Source organism: Anomaloglossus baeobatrachus, chromosome 11 (assembly GCF_048569485.1).
Source record: "Anomaloglossus baeobatrachus isolate aAnoBae1 chromosome 11, aAnoBae1.hap1, whole genome shotgun sequence".
In the NCBI taxonomy this organism is placed as follows: Eukaryota; Metazoa; Chordata; class Amphibia; order Anura; family Aromobatidae; genus Anomaloglossus; species Anomaloglossus baeobatrachus.
Window position 1 is genome coordinate 26534197 of NC_134363.1, and position 19861 is coordinate 26554057.

The 19861-nt window shown below is 44.6% G+C and overlaps 1 protein-coding gene and 1 long non-coding RNA gene across 2 annotated transcripts in view; both read right to left on the bottom strand.

The window, feature by feature from the left end:
• Nucleotides 1-19861, bottom strand: part of LOC142256814 (C3a anaphylatoxin chemotactic receptor-like) — a 450349-nt gene that overhangs the window by 222898 nt on the left and 207590 nt on the right. The gene's annotated exons all lie outside the window — the stretch shown is intronic.
• On the bottom strand, nt 7-15049 carry LOC142256815 (uncharacterized). Its single transcript, XR_012727571.1, has 3 exons — nt 14963-15049; nt 13368-13439; nt 7-239 (listed from the first exon to the last, which is right to left on the bottom strand). It is a non-coding gene; the product is annotated as an uncharacterized LOC142256815 (long non-coding RNA).

Below are 19861 nucleotides of genomic sequence, written 5' to 3' on the forward strand. Positions count from 1 at the left end.
AATCTGTAATTCGCAGAGGAAGAAATGCACAGCACAGGAAGTCCGCGATGGCAAGGTGGAGGAACCACACGGCACTGATTGTGTTCTTCATCCTGAATCCGGCAATCCAGATGACTAATCCATTACCGATAATGCCCAGAGCAAAAACGATGCAGTATATAGTAATTGATATCTTCTGTGTAACATTTTCATATGTAGTTTTTGAGAAGTTGGCTGGATTGCTGCATTGGTGTTTTGATCTTAGGAGACATAATAGGGAAAACGTTAGGTTATACTTAAACATATCTAATTTTGAAGCATGAACATACTATGGGGGGGCATTGGTTAAAAACTAAGTGAGATCATATTTTAGTGCAATTGTGTTAAGACCACTTTACACGCAGTGACATCACTAGCGATGTCGCTGCTGATCGCACCCACCCCCGCCGGTTGTGCATCATGAGCAAATCGCTGCCCATGGCGCACAATATCGTTAGAACCCGTCACGCATACTTACTTGCCTAGCGATGTTGCTGTGGCCGGTGAACCGCCTCCTTTCTAAAGGGGTGGTTCATGTGGCGACACAGCAACGTCACACGGTAGCCGTCCAATAGAAGCGGAGGGACGGCGAGCTGCCAAAATAAAGACATGCCCACCTTGTTGCCGGAGGACGCAGGTACGGTGTTGTTCCTCGTTCCTGAGGTGTCACACATAGCGATGTGTGCTGCTTTAGGAACGACGAACAACCTGCGTCCTGCAACAGCAACGATATTTGGGATTAGAATGATGTATCAATGATTAGGTGAGTAATTTTGATCGTTAGAGGTCGTTCGTACGTTTCACACGCAATAACGTCACTAACGAGGCTGGATGCGCGTCACGAATTCCGTGACCCCAAAGACATCTTGTTAGCGATGTCGTTGCGTGTAAAGTCCCCTTTACACTGGGGGATGATTGGAGCAAAACTAATAATAGCCCAATCGTCACGCAAGGTCCTCCATGCAGATGACAAAGCCACTAGTTGACAGGCTGCCAGGCGTAACAACTTCAGAGAGATACAACAGAAAGAAAAGCAGTGGTGCTCAAAGCACACCTTCGCATATGTATCATCCCAGTTAATAGCATAGGGGATGAGAGATCGGTCAAGTGCATAGGGGGCATGACCAGACCGGAGAGGCAGCCCAGTTAACGTCACTGGAGTGCCAGAGGAACGGTAGGACAGGAGCGGGAAAGTTGTTCCTGAGTGTGCTGAGCCGTGGATCTTGGCATGACAAGCACCAATGCCTATCCTTGCCTACTGCTCTTACACATTCAATCATGCCACAGACACTGCAGGTAACACATAGCAAAGAAGCCACAGAATAGACATATAGCTCAGCCTGCTGACTAAGCTAGCACATGTCAAATGATGCTCATGCGCCGATGGGTGTCACCTAGGGTCCTTTATAACCTAAGCCCTGCCCCAAGCCAGACACCAGATGGCAATGGCACTGACCGCGGCCACACAGCAGCCGCAACGTCACCGCTAACGTCATCGACGGCCAATCAGAGGCCGCAGCGTCATCATTGACGTCCGTGATAGACAATCAGGACTCACCACGTCATTGGTGACATTACATGCATGCGCAGTAGCGGGAATCCCGCACTAAGAACCTGGCAAGGCAGCGGGAACCTGTGCATGTGTATTAGGGCAAAACAGGGACTTAGGCTCAGGATGACTCAAGACCTTGGACTCCTGATGCCTATTACCCAGGCGACTGGAGCGACGGACAGGTGATGCTGAGGCCGACCCCAATGCAGGGGATGAGAACGGGACAGATGCAGTTCGAGGCTCAGGGGAACCTGTGTGTAATTACTCTATATAATATATAAGAATAGATCAATCATTGTGTGTAATGACTCTATATAATATATAGGAATAGATCCCTCTGTGTGTAATGACTCTATAATATTTGAGTTCACTTTTTGTATTGAATTACTGAAATAAATTAACTTTTTGATGATATTCTAATTTATTGAGATGTACTTTTACAAAGTGTCCTGACTAGACTTGTATCGCCCCCTGTCGAGCTTTTCCATGCCTTGGTCTAATTGATTGACAGGCCTTTCCCTAAGCATATGCATGGTAAATAACTTTCAATCAACTGAAGTGATATTGGGAGAGTTAAGGCCCCGTCACACTAAGCAACATCGCTAGCAACATCGCTGGTAACGAACAACTTTTGTGACGTTGCTAGCGATGTTGCTGTGTGTGACATCCAGCAACAACCTGGCCCCTGCTGTGAGGTCGTTGGTTGTTGCTGAATGTCCTGGGCCATTTTTTAGTTGTTGCTGTCCCGCTGTGAAGCACAGATCGCTGTGTGTGACAGCGAGACAGCAACAACTAATGTGCAGTGAGCAGGGAGCCAGCTTCTGCTGAGGCTGGTAACCAATGTAAACATCGGGTAACCAAGAAGCCCTGTCCTTGGTTACCCGATATTTACCTTTGATACCAGCCTCCTCAGCTCTCACTGTCAGTGCCGGCTCCTGCTCTGTGCACATGTAGCTGCAGCACACATCAGGTAATTAACCTGATGTGTGCTGCAGCTAGGAGAGCAAGGAGCCAGCACTAAGCAGTGTGCGCTGCTCCCTGCTCTGTGCACATTTAGCTGCAGCACACATCGGGTTAATTAACCTGATTTGTGCTGTAACTAGGAGACTGGGGGCTGGTCACTGGTTGCTGGTGAGCTCACCAGCAACTCGTGTAGCCACGCTCCAGCGATCCCTGCCAGGTCAGGTTGCTGGTGGGATCGCTGGAGCGTCGCAGTGTGACAGCTCACCAGCAACCTCCTAGCAACTTACCAGCGATCCCTATCGTTGTTGGGATCGCTGGTAAGTTGCTTAGTGTGACTGGACCTTAAAGGGGGCTTTAGACTCAACGACATCGCTAACGAGATGTCGTTGGGGTCACGGAATTCGTGCCGCACATCCGGCCTCGTTAGCGACGTCATTGCGTGTAACACATACGAGTGACCGCTAACGATGTAAAATACTCACCAAATCGTTGACCCGTTGACAAGTCGTTCATTTCCCAAATATCGTTACTTGTTCTGGACACAGGGTGTTCGTCGTTCCTGAGGCAGCACACATCGCTACGTGTGACACCCCAGGAACGACGAACAACACCGTACCTGCGTCCTCCGGCAACGAGGTGGGCATGAATTTCCTGTGGCTGGTCTCCGCCCCTCCACTTCAATTGGACGCCTGCCGTGTGTCGTCGCTGTGACACCGCACGAACCGCCCCCTTAGAAAAGAGGCGGTTCGCCGGCCAAAGCGACATCATTAGGAAGGTAAGTATGTGTGACGGGCAGCAGCGAATTTGTCCGCCACAGGCAACGATTTGACCATGACGCACAAATGACGGGGGCGGGTGCGAACGCTAGTGACATCGCTAGCGATGTCACAGCGTGAAAATCCCCCTTTAGGCTCTGATTGATGCTGTCCGTGCTTTGAGCAGAATGAATCATTTGAAAGGTTCCATTTAAAATCAGCAATTTTGCAAACGCAATTCCGCCATTGTTTTTTGGGGTTTTATTTATACCACATTCAATGACTGATAACAATGACCTAACCATATGATTCAGTAACGCCGGCGTCACACACTACGATATATCGGGCGATATGTTGTTGGGGTCTCGGATTCCTTGACACACATCCGGCATCGTTAGAGATGTCGTAGCGTGTGACAGCTACGAATGTCTGTGAAGGAGCAAAATACTCACCTTATCGTTGCTCGTTGACACGTCGTTCATTTTCGTAAAGTCATTCCTCCTTCTGCACGCCGGTTGTTCGTTCCGTGGCAGCACACATCGCTCCGTGTGACACCCCGGGAATGACGAACACTGCTTACCTGTGTCCCGCCGGCAATGCAGAAGGAAGAAGGCGGGCGGGATGTTTATGACCCGCTCATCTCCACCCCTCCGCTTCTATTGGGCGGCCCCTGTGTGACGTCGCTGTGACGCCGAACGTCCCTCCCCCTTCAGGAAGAGGATGTTCGCTGCCCACAGCAAGGTCGTTCGGGAGGTAAGTACGTGTGACGGGGTAAACGACTTTGTGCACCCGTGACGCACAAACGGCGGGGGCAGGTGCGATCGCTCATGCGATCGCATGATTTATCGTCCCATGTGACGCCGGCCTAAGAAAAGAGGATGTTCTGGTCACTCCATATTGCATTTTTTTGTGGAGGCACAGTTGCCAAAAAAACAACAATTTGGCAACTTTGATAGTTTCTCTTTTTGGCATTTATTGATCGGGATAATTCAATTTATATTTCTAAAGATATTAGTTTTACAGGTAAAGTATACAGTCTAAATTATTATTTTCATTTTTTTATGTTTTTATTTTTAAAGGAAACCCGTCACAAGATTTGTACTAAATATATTAAATCTATATGTATTTTTACTAAATATATTAAATATATTGTAACTTTTGTATAACAGTTCAGCAGCTTGTTAATAACTGCCAGATTCTCCATATTATTAGGGAAAAGCTTGTAATAGTCATCATTGTTCTGTGGTAATTGGTGAGGTTTGGTGTAATGGGCCGTTGCTGGTCTGTGGACAGTGTCTCCTCTTTCCCAGCATTTGCAGCCTTTCCTCTCTTGATTGACTCTCATGATATCTCCTATGTCACACAAAATGTAAATCTCGTGCCTGGGCAGTTGAGGCACAGACTTGTGCCGATGTGCTTTGATCTTCCCTGCTAAGGGTAGATGAAAGTCCTGTAGAGCACAAGCTTTGTTTTGAGGCTCTTTCCTCTCCTGGTGCCTAGATTTAGATCATTACAGAATGTTGTCATGTACTCAGCAGTGCAAAGCGAAATGCGTCTGCTCAGTTTAGAACTTCAACTGCATAGGAGTGATATTGCATCACTCTGTGCATGATATAGAAGACATCATCCATGTCAATCAAGCCAGGAATACCAGTGATTATGGGCAGAGAGGTACCGAGTAGAGATGAGCAAACCACCCAAAGCTCAGCTTGCCCCGGTGAGCCGACCAAGGGTTGCACTCTTGAGCCTTTATTGAACCAAACCCGAACCAAACCCGATTCTTTATACCTTTAACTCGGATAACCTTCTGACTTCAACCCCGTGACACTCAGAAACGCTGATGTCGTGGCATTGTTGTCAGGAGGTCATCCGAGTTCATTAGATACTCCGATGACCTCCTGTCACTGCACACACACTGCTGGGTACTCACCGGCGATTCTGTTGCTTCCGGGTACGCGTGTCTACATCTGCTATAGTAATGGTAACATCGAAATCCCAGTGGCTAAAAGGACCTTAGCTGATGTCATGCCCATGTGACCAGAAGGCCCGCCCCTTCTGGTCACATGGGCATGACGTCAGCAAAGGTCTCTGGCAACATAGCTGATAGGAGTAAGCAACATTATTTTTCTAACTCTACGTGGGCATGGAGCTGTTTATAAAAAAAGTGAGGGTCTGTGGGTAAGCCCCAGATGGCATGGTCCACTATAATCATGCAAGGGGAGGATTCACCACCCCGCACTTTCCCTTTTTTGGGGACCCCCAGACCACCCCCAGACCCTTAGACCACCGCTTCGATGATAAACAACTACATGCCCATGTGGACTTAGAAAAATAATGTTTATTCTGGCTAGAAACTTCAGACTGCATTTTGAACACGCTCCTATCAGGCGATAGGGACGTGTTGAAATGATATTATACCTGGAAGGAGCCCGTATACTCTAGCATGTACCGTAAATATCGTGGTATAAAAATAAATAAATAAAACAATTGGCAGCCTGCTCCTCCATGCTGGCACTGTAACTGTTAAAGTGCTAGCGGGGAACAGGACACAACCCCACCCTTTAACAGTGGCAGTGCCGGTAGAGGGCCAACCACCATCAGCGGTGATGTCACTCAAGTAAGTTGCGGTCACAGCACAAAGGTTCCCATGGTCCCGCTTCCTGCTCTCTGCCAAGCCTTCAACACTGTCAATGCTGTCCAGGGAGTGCAGAGCAACTTGCAACTCCATGCCGACACTGTCACTATTAAAGTGCTGGCAGGGTGCGGGACATGGCAATGGACTTTAAGCCAGAGTGCTTCAGGTCACCAGAAGTCATACCGTGGGAACTAAGTGACATCACTGCTGCCAGCCGGGTCCTTCTTGTCAGCGTTTCCCAGAGCCTGGAAAGATTAGAAATGTTTATGGTCTCTCCAGGCTTGGCTGTAGCAGAGCCAGGACCGTGCAGGAACCTCGTGTGGATTCCTTTGGACCTGGGTGTTTTGGAGTTAATAAAGTGGTGAAAGAGGGTGGTTTTGCATTTTATTCCTAATGACGGATTTTTCTTGGTGTTTTTGTATTTCTTTTTACTTATAGGATTAGTGATGGGAATCTCATAGACCCCTTGCCATCACTAATTTTGGGCTTGATGACAGTTGTGTGCTGTTATTAACACCTCATTACCCCGATTGCCCTGGTGCAGTGATGTCACGCCCTGGACTAGTAAGGTCATCCCAGGTAGTCCCATGCACACACACCCCTCCCCTTAGAAAGGTGACAGCAGCCAACCTACAAACCTTTGTCACCACCCTCCGGGTTTGATGTCCACACCAGGGGGGCGAAGCCAGGCAGTTGGCTTTGTCCGAGGAGTTCACAGGCCCGGAGGTGGGAAAACAGCAGAGTTTTAGCTTTGACAGTGAGTAAGGAGAGTCAAGTTCAAAGGTCAGACCTGTGCTCAGGCCTGCCAAAGACTACACAAGGTTTCTGGGTTGGAGCCCAGGCACCTTTGGCAAAGAGGCAGATGGTGGTGGCCGCCTGCAGGAGCTGGGATTACAGTTGGTGGAACCGTAGGGAACGGGGACGGGCGGTGGCCCGCCGGTATCGAACTGGGGAACCGATTGGAAACCGGAGCACCAGTAGGGGTACTCAGACCCAGTGCGAGGCCCAGAAACAACTAGGTTAAGTCAAATCAACTGATTGAGGACTGGACTTTAGGACCTTGCCCACACAAGACCCGACTGAAGACAACAGCCCAACCAGTAGGGTAAAGCCACCGCCAAGGCATAGAGACCCAAGGGGCCAGCGTCTGCGGGCAAACAGGGCTCTCCAGAAACACAGCAAGCCGGGGAGCAGCCTACCATTGCTTAGGCATAGGAGTCATAACATTCACACTAAAGAGGAGCGAGAGAAAGGCGGAAACCACCAACTTGTTAAGGGGAAGCAGCAGCCGGCTGTGGGCACCGTTCATCATCTCGTTTGGGTTACCAGAGGCTCCAGTGTGTTGTATTATAGTGAGTACAACAGTGCCTTTGGGTCGCGCACTGCGCCGTACCCCACCAGCACCCCAGCACACATCCATCGCCTCAGCACCTCCCTCGGGCCCATCATCCTCCCTACCCACAAAGGGGGTCAACACCAAGCTGTGCAACACCATCCCCGGGAGTGTAGTCAATGGCAGCGGTGGTGTCCATCCATTCACCACAACCCGTGGGTGGCGCTACAAACTTAAAATACCCCTTCAAACCACTGTGGCTCTGGCCGTGGACCTCCCCACCGAGGTCCCTATGTGTAGCGCCAATCCCCTTTCAGAGCGACGTCACCCCCCGGGTCCGTGGAAGAGCTCGAGCCACCCATCGACGAGCACGGATCCGAGCGGCTCGGCAGCCGGCCGAGCCCCGGGGCGGTACAGTGATGAGTGGGGTTAATGATAATATTATGAATGTGACAATCTTGGACAGCTATAGGTTGCTATTTTTAGGCTGGGGGGCCTAATAACCATAAGCCTTCCCAGTCTAAGAATACTAGGTGGTCATCAAAATTGGTGGGGACCGCACGTCCGTTTTTTTCATTATTTATTTAAATAGTAAAAAAAAAAAAAATCCACATACGGTTCCTCTAAATTTTATACATGGCCAAGCTGAGCATAAGGCTGGGCGCTGCAGCTTTATCTGTGCTCGGTATCAGAATATGGGAGACCCTACACCAAATGGTTCATTGATTTATTTTTATACCATGATACCACTGCCTATGATTGGTTGTAGGCAGACGCTGTGTCACAGGTTGGGGGTGTGTCTTACTGCAACCAATAACAGTCACCAGGCTGGCCAGTGGGTGGGGAATGCAGGGAACACTGTGCATATGTGATGAGCTGCACAAGCATTGAAGGAGAGGCTGCGAGAGCAGCATACAGCCACACGGGAGCAATGTGACTGCCACCCCGGTTAATCGGTGAGTATGCAGCGCTTGCTCCCACCTCTTTGCGCCAGTTTCCAAATGTATTTTTGGAAAGGTCGTGTTCATAGGAAAACTGAACCAAACGCCAAGTTTTAAGTGTAATGCTTGTGTATGCCAAGCCCAAATTAATAAGCTCAAGCTCGAACCGAACCTGCGTTTGGTGAGCTTTTATCGAACAGGTTTGCTCATCTCTAGTACTGAGCACAAACCAAAAACGCCTATCAGACCACACCTTACTGATTACCATACAATTCTGTGGATTTCTAAATGGCATTTTCATAAATATGGTGGGAGAGCTGTACAGTTACGAATAGGTTGATGTAGTAATGTGCAAGAGGATTATAAGGTGGAAGACATGGTTTATACAGGGAAAACCTTGCGACAGGTTCTTTTTAATGGTGCAATGAAAATCTGTATTTTTTTTAAAACTTTGTTTTTGCTTTGTTTTTTTTGTCACCTAAGGGATTATAGACCTGTACTCATCTGATCTCTTTTACAATGTCCTGTAATACCAGAGCATTGCAGTAAAAATTACAGTATCTGTATTAACCCCTTCAGCCCCAGGGCACTTTCCGTTTTTGCGTCTTTGTTTTTTGTTCCTTTTCTTCCGAGAGCCGTAACTTTTTTATTTTTCCATCAATCTTGCCATATGAGGGCTTGTTTTTTTGCGGGAAGAGTTGTACTTTTAAATGAAACCATAGCTTTTACCATATATTGTACTGGAAAACAGCAAAAAAATTCCAAGTGTGGAAAAACTGCAAAAAAAGTGTGATCGCACAATAGTTTTTGGGATGTTTTATTCACCGTGTTCACTATATGATAAAACTGATGTATCTATGTGATGCCTCAGGTTGGTGCGAGTTTGTAGACACCAAACATGTATAGGTTTACTTGTATCTAAGGGGTTAAAAAAATTCACATGTTTGTCCAATAAAAGTGGCGCACGTTTTGCGCCATTTTCCAAAACACGTAGCGTTCTTATTTTTTGGGATCTATGGCTCAGTGACGGCTTATTTTTTGCGTCTCGAGCTGACGTTTATAATGGTACCATTTTTGCGCAGATGCTACGTTTTGATCGCCTGTTATTGCATTTTGCGTAAAACTTGCGGCGACCAAAAAACGTAATTTTGGCGTTTGGTAAACGGCGTAGTGGCAAAAAAATTCCAATCAGATTAATTGATTTTATATTTTGATAGATCGGGCATTTCTGAACGTGGCGATATCAAATGTGTATATTTATTTATTTTTTAACCTTTTAATTTTCAATGGGGTGAAATGTGGGTGATTTGAACTTTTAGGTTTTTTTGTTTTTTTTTATTTTTTAAAACTTTTTTTTTACTTTTTATTTATTTTACTAGTCCCCCTAGGGGGCTATAGCGATCAGCAATCCGATCGCTATTATCTATCTGCTGATCACAGCTATACAGCTGTAAAAAGCAGATTCAGTCACTTTGTTTTTCCCTCTGCTCTCGGCCGAGGGAAAACGAAAGTGAAACATCATAGCTGCAAGCGTCATCACATGACCCTGTGCTACGATGGCAACCACTGATAGTCACGTGATAACGCACGTGACTTCCGGTGGGGGTGGCGGTAAGTAAAAAACATGGCCGCGCGCATTTAGATCTTGCTGCCAGACTTTGGCAGCAAGATTTAAGGGGTTAATGGCCGCGGGTGGAAGCGAATCCACCCGCGGCTAGCAGGCACACATGTCAGCTGTTGAAAACAGCTGATATGTGTGCCGACCGCCGCCGCCTGACCGCGGCAGGGGGCGGGGCTTAACGGGACACGATCCTTGACGGATAGATCCATCCAAGGTCGTGAAGGGGTTAAGTGAAGACTTTTCCATTACTGGAATAGGAGAGGGCAGCTGTTGCTGATGACATTTTATGATGGCAGGAGGGAGAAGCTGGAGGCAGAGGGAACAACTAAAGGCAGAGGGAAGAACTGGAGGCAGAGAGAAGAGCTAGAGGCAAAGGGAAGAGCTAGAGGCAGAGGAAAGAGCTAGAGGCAGAGGAAAGAGCTAGAGGCAGAGGGAAGAGCTAGAGGCAAAGGGAAGAGCTAGAGGCAAAGGGAAGAGCTAGAGGCAGAGGGAAGAGCTAGAGGCAAAGGGAAGAGCTAGAGGCAAAGGGAAGAGCTAGAGGCAGAGGAAAGAGCTAGAGGCAGAGGAAAGAGCTAGAGGCAGAGGGAAGACCTAGAGGCAGAGGGAAGACCTAGAGGCAGAGGGAAGACCTAGAGGCAGAGGGAAGACCTAGAGGCAGAGGAAAGAGCTAGAGGCAGAGGAAAGAGCTAGAGCCAGAGGAAAGAGCTAGAGGCAGAGGGAAGAGCTAGAGGCAGAGGGAAGAGCTAGAGGCAGAGGGAAGAGCTAGAGGCAGAGGGAAGAGCTAGAGGCAGAGGGAAGACCTGGAGGTAGAGGGAACAGCTAAAGGCAGAGGGAAGACCTAGAGGCAGAGGGAAGAGCTAGAGGCAGAGGGAAGAGCTAGAGGCAGAGGAAAGAGCTAGAGGCAGAGGGAAGAGCTAGAGGCAGAGGGAAGAGCTAGAGGCAGAGGGAAGAGCTAGAGGCAGAGGGAAGAGCTAGAGGCAGAGGGAAGACCTGGAGGTAGAGGGAACAGCTAAAGGCAAAGGGAAGAGCTGGAGGCAGAGGGAAGAGCTAGAGGCAGAGGGAAGAGCTAGAGGCAGAGGGAAGAGCTAGAGGCAGAGGGAAGAGCTAGAGGCAGAGGGAAGAGCTAGAGGCAGAGGGAAGAGCTAGAGGCAGAGGGAAGAGCTAAAGGCAGAGGGAAGAGCTGGGGGTAGAGGAAAGAGGTAGAGGCAGACAAAAGAGCTAGAGGCAGATGGAGTAGCTAAAGGCAGAGGGTAAGGCTAGAGGCAGATGGAGTAGCTAAAGGCAGAGGATAGGGCTAGAGGCAGATGGAGTAACTAGAGGTAGATGAAGTAGGTAGAGGCAGAGGGAAAAAGCTAGAGGCAGAGGGAAGAGCTAGAGGCAGATGGAGTAGCTAGAGGCAGAGGGAAGACCAAGAGGCAGAGGGAAGAGCTAGAGGCAGTGGGAAGAGCTAGAGGCAGATGGAGTAGTTAGAGGCAGAGGTAAGAGCTAGAGGCAGAGGGAAAAGCAAGAGGCAGATTGAGTAGCTAAAGGCAGAGGGAGTAGCTGGAGGCAGAGGGAGTAGCTAGAGGTAGAGAGAAGAGCTAGAGGCAGATATAGTAGCTAAAGGCAGAGGGAAGAGCTAGAGGCAGAGGGAGGAGCTAGAGGCAGAGGGAGGAGCTAGAGGCAGAGAGAGGAGCTAGAGGCAGAGGAAAGACCTGGAGGCAGAGGTAAGAGCTAGAGACAGCTCTATCAACTGCTATTACCTATCTCAGTAATGGGAAACTCTTCCCTGATTTTAAATCAGAATTGAGAATTTTCATAATGACTAATCAATTCTGGTAAAGAAAGAAGCAAATTTCTCTGATAAGTTTTATTACAAAGTTGTTTGTTTTCATGTGTCCTATTGATTCATTAAATAAATATTAAAATGATGGTTACGTTTTTACCGTTTTTCCTATTAAGTGTTATGTAATCTGTAACAGTAAAGTATAGAAGCACGGTCTGATAGAGCGCTAAGGAGGCCACAGTATTAGATTAATTTTTTTAGAATGTATCGTTTTCTATAAGCCACAAAGCGTTTCGATATACACAATATCTTCATCAGGTGGATATAAAAAACGGAATGTGGAGAGTACTATTTAAAGGACAGGTGCGATTCCATTGGTCAGCACCAAATTAATTGAGATGTTAACCCTTAATGTATCACAACCAACCCTTCAACAATAATATAAAAGCTAATAAAAGATATTTAAAAAGGATTTTTCAAAAAGACTCTTTGCCATAAAAACATTATTTAAAAACACATGTGATAATATAATCATATAAATCATATATTAACTCCTAAAACTTAATACATAAAATCATGAGAACTTTTCAAAAAAATGATCTGAGTATGCCTTCACTACTAACATGTAATAATATTGTTATAATGTATGTCAGTGTGGGTAGATCAAGAATTTAATTTTATAAATTAGGGAATGGATATTCTTATTTTTAAAATTGCGTTAAATGTCTATTTAATCTCAACCACTGGGTGCACATGCCAGCACAATAGGTGCTGTGAATCACTTTTCCAGCACAATAGGTGCTGTGAACTGCTTTTCCAGAACTGACAGAAATAGCTATTGAATCTCAAACACTGGGTGCATATCCAGCACAATAGGTGCTGTGAATCATTTTTCCAGAATAGCTATTTCTGTCAGTTCTGGAAAAGCAGTTCACAGCACCTATTGTGCTGGAAAAGCAGCATATTATAACAATATTATTACATGTTAGTAGTGCAGGCATACTCAGATCATTTTTTTGAAAAGTTCTCATGATTTTATGTATTAAGTTTTAGGAGTTAATATATGATTTATATGATTATATTATCACATGTGTTTTTAAATAATGTTTTTTATGGCAAAGAGTCTTTTTGAAAAATCCTTTTTAAATATCTTTTATTAGCTTTTATATTATTGTTGAAGGGTTGGTTGTGATACATTAAGGGTTAACATTTCAATTAATTTGGTGCTGACCAATGGAATACACCTGTCCTTTAAATAGTACCCCCCTTTTCCGTTTTTTTATATCCACCTGATGAAGATATTGTGTATATCGAAACGCGTTGTGGTTGATAGAAAACAATAAATTCTAAAAAAATTAATCTAATACTGTGGCTTCCTTAGCGCTTTATCAGACCGTGCTTCTATACTTTACTGCTGATCTTCCCCCCTGTGGGTTCACGGCAAGAGCTGCTTGATACGGTGGTCAGATTACCAGAGATGCCCAGTGATCTGTCATGTGACCAGCTCTTCAGGAATTTGCTTCCCTGGATGGACATCGTGGGCTAACAGGTTAGAAGACCTCTGACACCACACTCCCGCCTTATACCGTGGTTGTGCGAGGGCTGCACAACCACATCAGGTGAGCAGATTCTTTTTCTCCTCCTCACCGCTATCTCCCAGACCCTTCACATGCGCTCCCTTGTTTAATTTTTTATCCATGTAATCTGTAACGGCAGATCGGATATAGATATGAATAGAGTGCAACCTCATTTTCTCTTACAAAGAAGTAGATATATATACTTACTGGCTGATGTCATTCAGAGTTGCATTAGGTAGGGCCATGTTGTACTCAACATTATCCGTACTGAATTTTTACCTTCATAAAGAAACATAAAATGTTTAAAAGTAAACAATAAAAAAAAATAATCACAGAATTATGATGACTTTGTGTCCCTTCATCAATAAAGTCTTCATAAATTTTTAATTGTGGTTTAAAGATGGCATAATACGCCAAATTTTAAGCAACTATTAGCTGGCTAAAATATGGCAACATTTCTTTAGTGTTACAACAGAATTCTAGTGAAAATTAATGAATCAGGGCCAATATCTGTGTCACGGTTCTGTCTCCCCGTCCACATGGCTAGGGGTCGGAATCTTCTCTGGAGACTCACTTCCGGAGCTTGGATGCTTTAAAAACTGACATCTCCAGTGAACCAGCGACGGCTATAAGCTTAGTGCTGCTTTGCCTGTGATTGCTGGTCCTGTAAGTGTTATCCTGATCCATCTGCTCCTGTGCCCCGTGCCCTGTCTGTGTTCTGTCCCCTAGTCGTCCCCCATTCCTCTGCCCATCTCCTACCTCCCCACTCGGTTGCTTCTTCTGGTCCTGACCTTTGCCTGACCTCAACTCCGCTTCTGCTCTTTCCTCCGGTCCTCCTTCTGTCCGTACTGTGCTTGAGCCGACCCGCCTGACCATTCCTCACACGCCCTAAAGCTCTGCTCCCCAGCTGTGCTGTGAGGCAGTGTACGAAGTACACACTGTGTATCTACTTCCTGGTTCTTGCTGCTCCGTGTAGTGTCTTCTGCTGCAGAGCTCCGGCCTCCCTGGTGGCAGCTTGACAATCTGCATATAGTCTCTATGTCCTACCTTTTTTCCTCTAGAATAGTCTAACCTCAAAATTATCCTCATATGTAATGATGAGCGAGTGTTCTCACTCTATTTTTCTCTCTTTCCCTCAACTCCTCCTGTTAGTGTCTTCTGATAGAAATTCTCCAGTTTCCCTTTGACTTCCATTATACTCGGTACTCAAGTTGAGCCTATCCAAGTTTCCAACCCAAGCATCTTAGTGTTTGCTCAACACTACTTATATGTCAACTGACTTCATATGTTATCCAAAATGTGTCTGAAGAATAACTTGATAATTATATGAGCAACAGAGAATATGTGAGAAGAGACATTCTATGGGATTTGCTGTTATAATAGAATGTTAGTTTTGTAATTAATAGAGACATAATAATGGTAAGAAGAGTTAAACAATATGAGCATAGGAACATGAATAGACAGACAAGTAATATGTATGGTATAAAAGTTCAAAATTAAAATGCAAAAAATCTGAATTTTGGGAAATGTGGAATTTTCTAAACTTCAAGTAGAATTTAATTCTAACCTAATATATTTGCTCATCTCTATTAGTAAATAGATAAGTTGCAGAAAGAGATAGATAGATAGATAGATAGATAGATAGATAGATAGCTGGACAGATAAATAGATGGATGGATGGATAGATAAATAATAGATAGAGGGATAGATAGAGGGATAGATAGAGGGATAGATAGAGGGATAGATAGAGGGATAGATAGAGGGATAGATAGAGGGATAGATAGAGGGATAGATTTTATTACCTTACTTTCTTCTCCTCCAGGATCCCTTCTCTTTGGTCAGTGAGAGCAGCGGATCCTTTGTCTATAACCAGCATTGCTCCTGTATATATATATTCACTTCTCACCCCCAATCCATCAGACACTTCCACTAAGTGCAAAGAATTATCAATGTACAGAATAATTGTTCTGCATTTTAACTTTTTAATTATTAATGCAACATCCAATTATTAATGCAACATCCTTCCTCTAATTTATATAATTACTGTGGAAACTTTTTTACTTATACATTTTTTATAGATATTTAATAACCTTTTTTCTAAACTTCGATGCAACTACTTAATGGTGAAACCACGAAAAATTACATTTGTTTGGTTAGTTTTCAAAAATGTTGTCATGATTTAGGTTTGGCTCAGTACCGCTGAGTCATGGCAGATCCCCGGTCAGAGAGGGCTTAATTCCATGCTGCCTCGTTCTGGAGATCAGGCTGCTATATCTGGCCCTGCACCTCCTGAACAATGCCAGTAATATTTCCGGCTCAGTTGCGTGATCATCCCATGAGTGACCTTTGTTCTGTTTCCAGCTACCTGGTTCTGACTTCCGTCCCTCCTGCTCGTCCTGACCTTTCCTGACCTCCGTTCTTCCCCTCACCCAATATGATTTCCATTTTCTTCTTCACCTGACCTGTGGCTCCCTGGCCTGTCCTTGTCTACACCGTCTTCTCCTCCTGACTAATCCTTTGTACCTCTCCATCCTCTGGTCTGTTATCCTGTTCCCTGTGCCCTATATTTTCCTCTCTGTATACCTGATCTCCCGGTATCCGACCTCGGCTCTTTTTTCTGATTGTGTTTTGATTCTCCCTCTGTACTGATGAGACATCCTGGCTTAACCCAGACTGAATGACTACTCTTTCGCCCTCCAGTGGGCTTGTCTGTTTTGAAAAAAAAAATGATTTTTACAGGAACTGCTATTTTACATGTGAGTCTATGAAAAATGGATAATTTATCTGATTGCTATTTATCTTGCATTTACAACTGAATCAGTAAGCAAAAAAGGGACCCTTCAGAAATGCACTAAAAATGGATGGCTAGATAGCAATCTGTTAACAGATCGATTTTTCATTCACACCCATATAAAACAATGGATAGTTCAAAAATTATTTTTTTTCAAAACGGACACAATATAACAGCGGTGATGATCTTGGAGGATCTCTGAGATCTCTAGGATCTCTTACTTTTTCTAAGTTTAAAAAAATTGTAATATAACAGGTGATGATAATGAGAAAAGGGATCAAACACATTATAATAAACCTGATTAATCGAATGGTGTGGACAATCCTATTGAATTTAACGATGATGACTTTATCCACCTTGAATGAGGACAATTCACACCATTCTTTTTCATCCAAAACATAAAATCTAAACAAACAATACACTAAACCAGCCAAAAGACAACTCAACACCCAAATGATCGCTGTCATGATTCTCACCAGTTTACCCATCTTATGAACTTTTGCCCAAAATGGCCACATGACGGATTCCCAGTGGTCAATACTCATGGCCGTCAGGAGGAGAACACTGGTGGTCATGTTTATATTAAACAAAATAATATTCACTGAAGAGAAAGGAAATTTTAAGTTTCTGTCAAGAAGAAACCACTCATTAATTTGCAGAGGGAGAGACGCGCAGCACAGGAAGTCCGCGATGGCCAGGTGGAGGAACCAGACGGCACTGACTGTTCTTCATCCTGAATCCGGCAATCCAGATGACTATTCCTTTTTCGATAATCCCAAGAGCAAAAGTGATACAGAATAATGTAATTGATGATTTCTTTGTAATTTGATTAGTACTTTTGCTATTTGATCTTAAGACACATAGGGTAAAAGTTGAGGTGAAATCAGATTTTGGTGCACAATGTTTCCTCATCCGAAAACAAAATGCTATAGGGCTTGTGATTTATTTTTTTTTCTATTTAACATAAGACTTCTTGGCTTTCTTACTTTTTATTCAATTCAAATGAAAAGAAGAAACCTTGCCCAGTTTGACAGTGCCCATGGAACAGGCTAATGAGGGCCACCCTGCAGTTCCTTTGACCAGGAGTCTAGAATGATATATAGTAGTAGTAAATCCAGCTCACCATTGTTGTCATCCACCCTTTTGTTCATTCTGTCATTATTCTGGCATTTGGCAAGTATAAATAATTTTGGTTCCTAATTGATCTAAAATGGGAAAGGATTAAGGCGGCGTTACACGGTACGATATATCGTGCGATTGCATGAGCGATCGCACCCGCCCCCGTCGTTTGTGCGTCACGGGCAATTTGTTGCCCATGACGCACAATGTCATTAACCCCCGTCACACGTACTTACTTCCCTAACGACGTCGCTTTGGGCGGCGAACATCCAGTTCCTAAAGGGGGAGGGACGTTCAGCGTCACAGCAACGTCACGCAGCGACCGCCCAATAGAAGCAGAGGGGCGGAGACGAGCGGGACGTTACATCCTCCTTCCTTCCACATTGTCGGCGGGACGCAGGTAAGCTGTGTTCGTCGTTCCCAGGCTGTCACACGTAGCGATGTGTACTGCCTCAGAAACGACGAACAACCGGCGAACAGAAGGAGGAACGAGATTATGAAAATGAACGATGTGTCAACGAGCACCGATAAGGTGAGTATTTTTGCTCGTTAACAGTCGTTCGGAGGTGTCACACGTTACGACATCTCTAACAATGCTGGATGTGCGTCACTAACGACGTGACCCTGACGACATATCGTTAGATATATCGTAGCGTGTGACGGGGCCTTTACTCTGATTTCATGTCAAATAGTGAGAAAAACTTGCAGATGTTTCTTCAAGGATAATGTATATAAACTTCTAGTTTCAACTGTATGTCGCAAGTCAGAAAGTGGTTAAGTTCTATTTAGAAAATGGCTATTTTATTGTTTCTATTTTAAATTTTACTCCTTAAAACTGTCACGCTGTACAAAGGGTTGGTAGGACGTAGTACAGCGTATTCCCCACTAGGTGACAGCAGAGTAGAGAAGGAGAGACAAAGTAACACAGTTACAGAAAGGCAGCTGAAGTAAAGCAGAGTAACTTCATCAGGCAGTAAACAGGTGAACCACCAGGGACAATAGAGTAGTCAAACAGTCAGAGTCTAAAGCCAGGAAAGTCGAGTCACTGCAAAGGGAGGATCAAAACCAAGTTAGAAAACAGAACCGAGTCAGAAGCTGGAAGATCAGGAATGCAGAGGGAAACACAAACAACAGACAGGAGCGGGAACTCAGGGGCTGGGAAAGATGGACGAACAGGGAAGGGTACAAGTCAGGGCATGGTAACTAGGAGTCAGATCAAACAGGAAATCTCACCAGAGCCAGTCACAGGCTGCAGGGCAAAACTATAACCAGCACCAGGATGCAATTGCAGAGGCCAGATATAGGGTCTCCTGAAACCAGAATGAGGCTGATGAGAGTTAACCCCTGACATGACCATGCCAGGTCTGGGAAACTCTGTAGCGGATATTCCCGGTCCAGGATCATGACAGAAACATTGTGAACATCTAAGTGAGCATGTCATCATTTTAGAGACTTTGGATTCATATCTATTATCTCATCTTAGGCCATAGCAGGGCTTAATACATAGAATAAAAACATCACTACAGACCTTCAGAATTTGAACAACCCCTTCATAGGAATGAATGAAATGAAATTTTATGTTTTCAAATAATTATAACATAGTAATAATTCAATTTCTGGTGTGTAGCCTCTCTATTATGAGTTTCCGTCATGATGACTTTGGGATAGCAGGTAACTGGGGCTCTTACGTTGTCCCTCAAGCTAAAGCTCCCCATACTATCCCTGTTCTAAGAGATACTCCTTTTGGTCGAGATGCCTGAGTCTCCTTCCTGCCCCTGATCCTTTCCAGTCCTGATATGATTCCCCCTTCCCCTTCTGTAAAGGATAGAGGGGACAGGAGTGTGTAGAAACCCACAGAGAAAAACAGACATGGGAAAACAAAAACTGTGTCACGCAGCACACACACTAAATGGTAAAGAAATAAGAAAATGAGGAGGAAAAACAAGAGCAGAAAGGAAGTACAAAACAAGAGGGGTAAACTCCACAACTGCTCCAAGCAATAAGCTCAACTTTCACCAAACAGTCTGATTCACCACACTTAAAAAAATAGAAATAGAATAAACTTTAGCTGGCATGGGTAGAAGGATTCCACCAGCATAAATAGGAGGAAAGCAGATGTGATAGATTTCCCTACAACATGTGATCAAAGGAGCAAGCAGGCCAGCAGAGAAAAACTTTTGCCAGCCTGCCTTTGAATCAGCACACAGCAGGTTGACGCCTGAGTCTGCCTGTATTGATCCGAGACACCAGAGAAACTATCAGGCGAAGTGGCAGAGTCTGCCATCTAAACAGAACTTGATGCCGCCATGACAGTTGGCCAAGTTTTTGCTTGTGATAGCTTCTGGATAGAGATTTACTAAATGTATTCCTTTACTTTAGCTAAAAAGAATCTGCCTGTAATTCTGAAATTCCCATTATACCTTTATATGAAGTTTAAATGTTTTCTTAAACTAAACAATGACAAAAATTAATCAAATTTCTGATACGTTATATTAATTAATAGAGGTTACTATTTTACTTCACTGAAGTGATGACACAAAACTAACTTAAAGTAACTGTTTTTAATATCTACATAGCAAAATTGTACAAACTGTGAAAAATACAAAACAAAAGAGACACTAAAAATAATGAAATCGTCTTCCTTATTTTCAAAATTCTAATGGAATCTCTACTGGTCATTTAGGTAAAAAATTATCCACCTATCTATCTACCCATCTATCTACCATCTACACTGTGTGCAGAATTATTAGGCAAATGAGTATTTTGATCACATGATACTTTTTATACATGT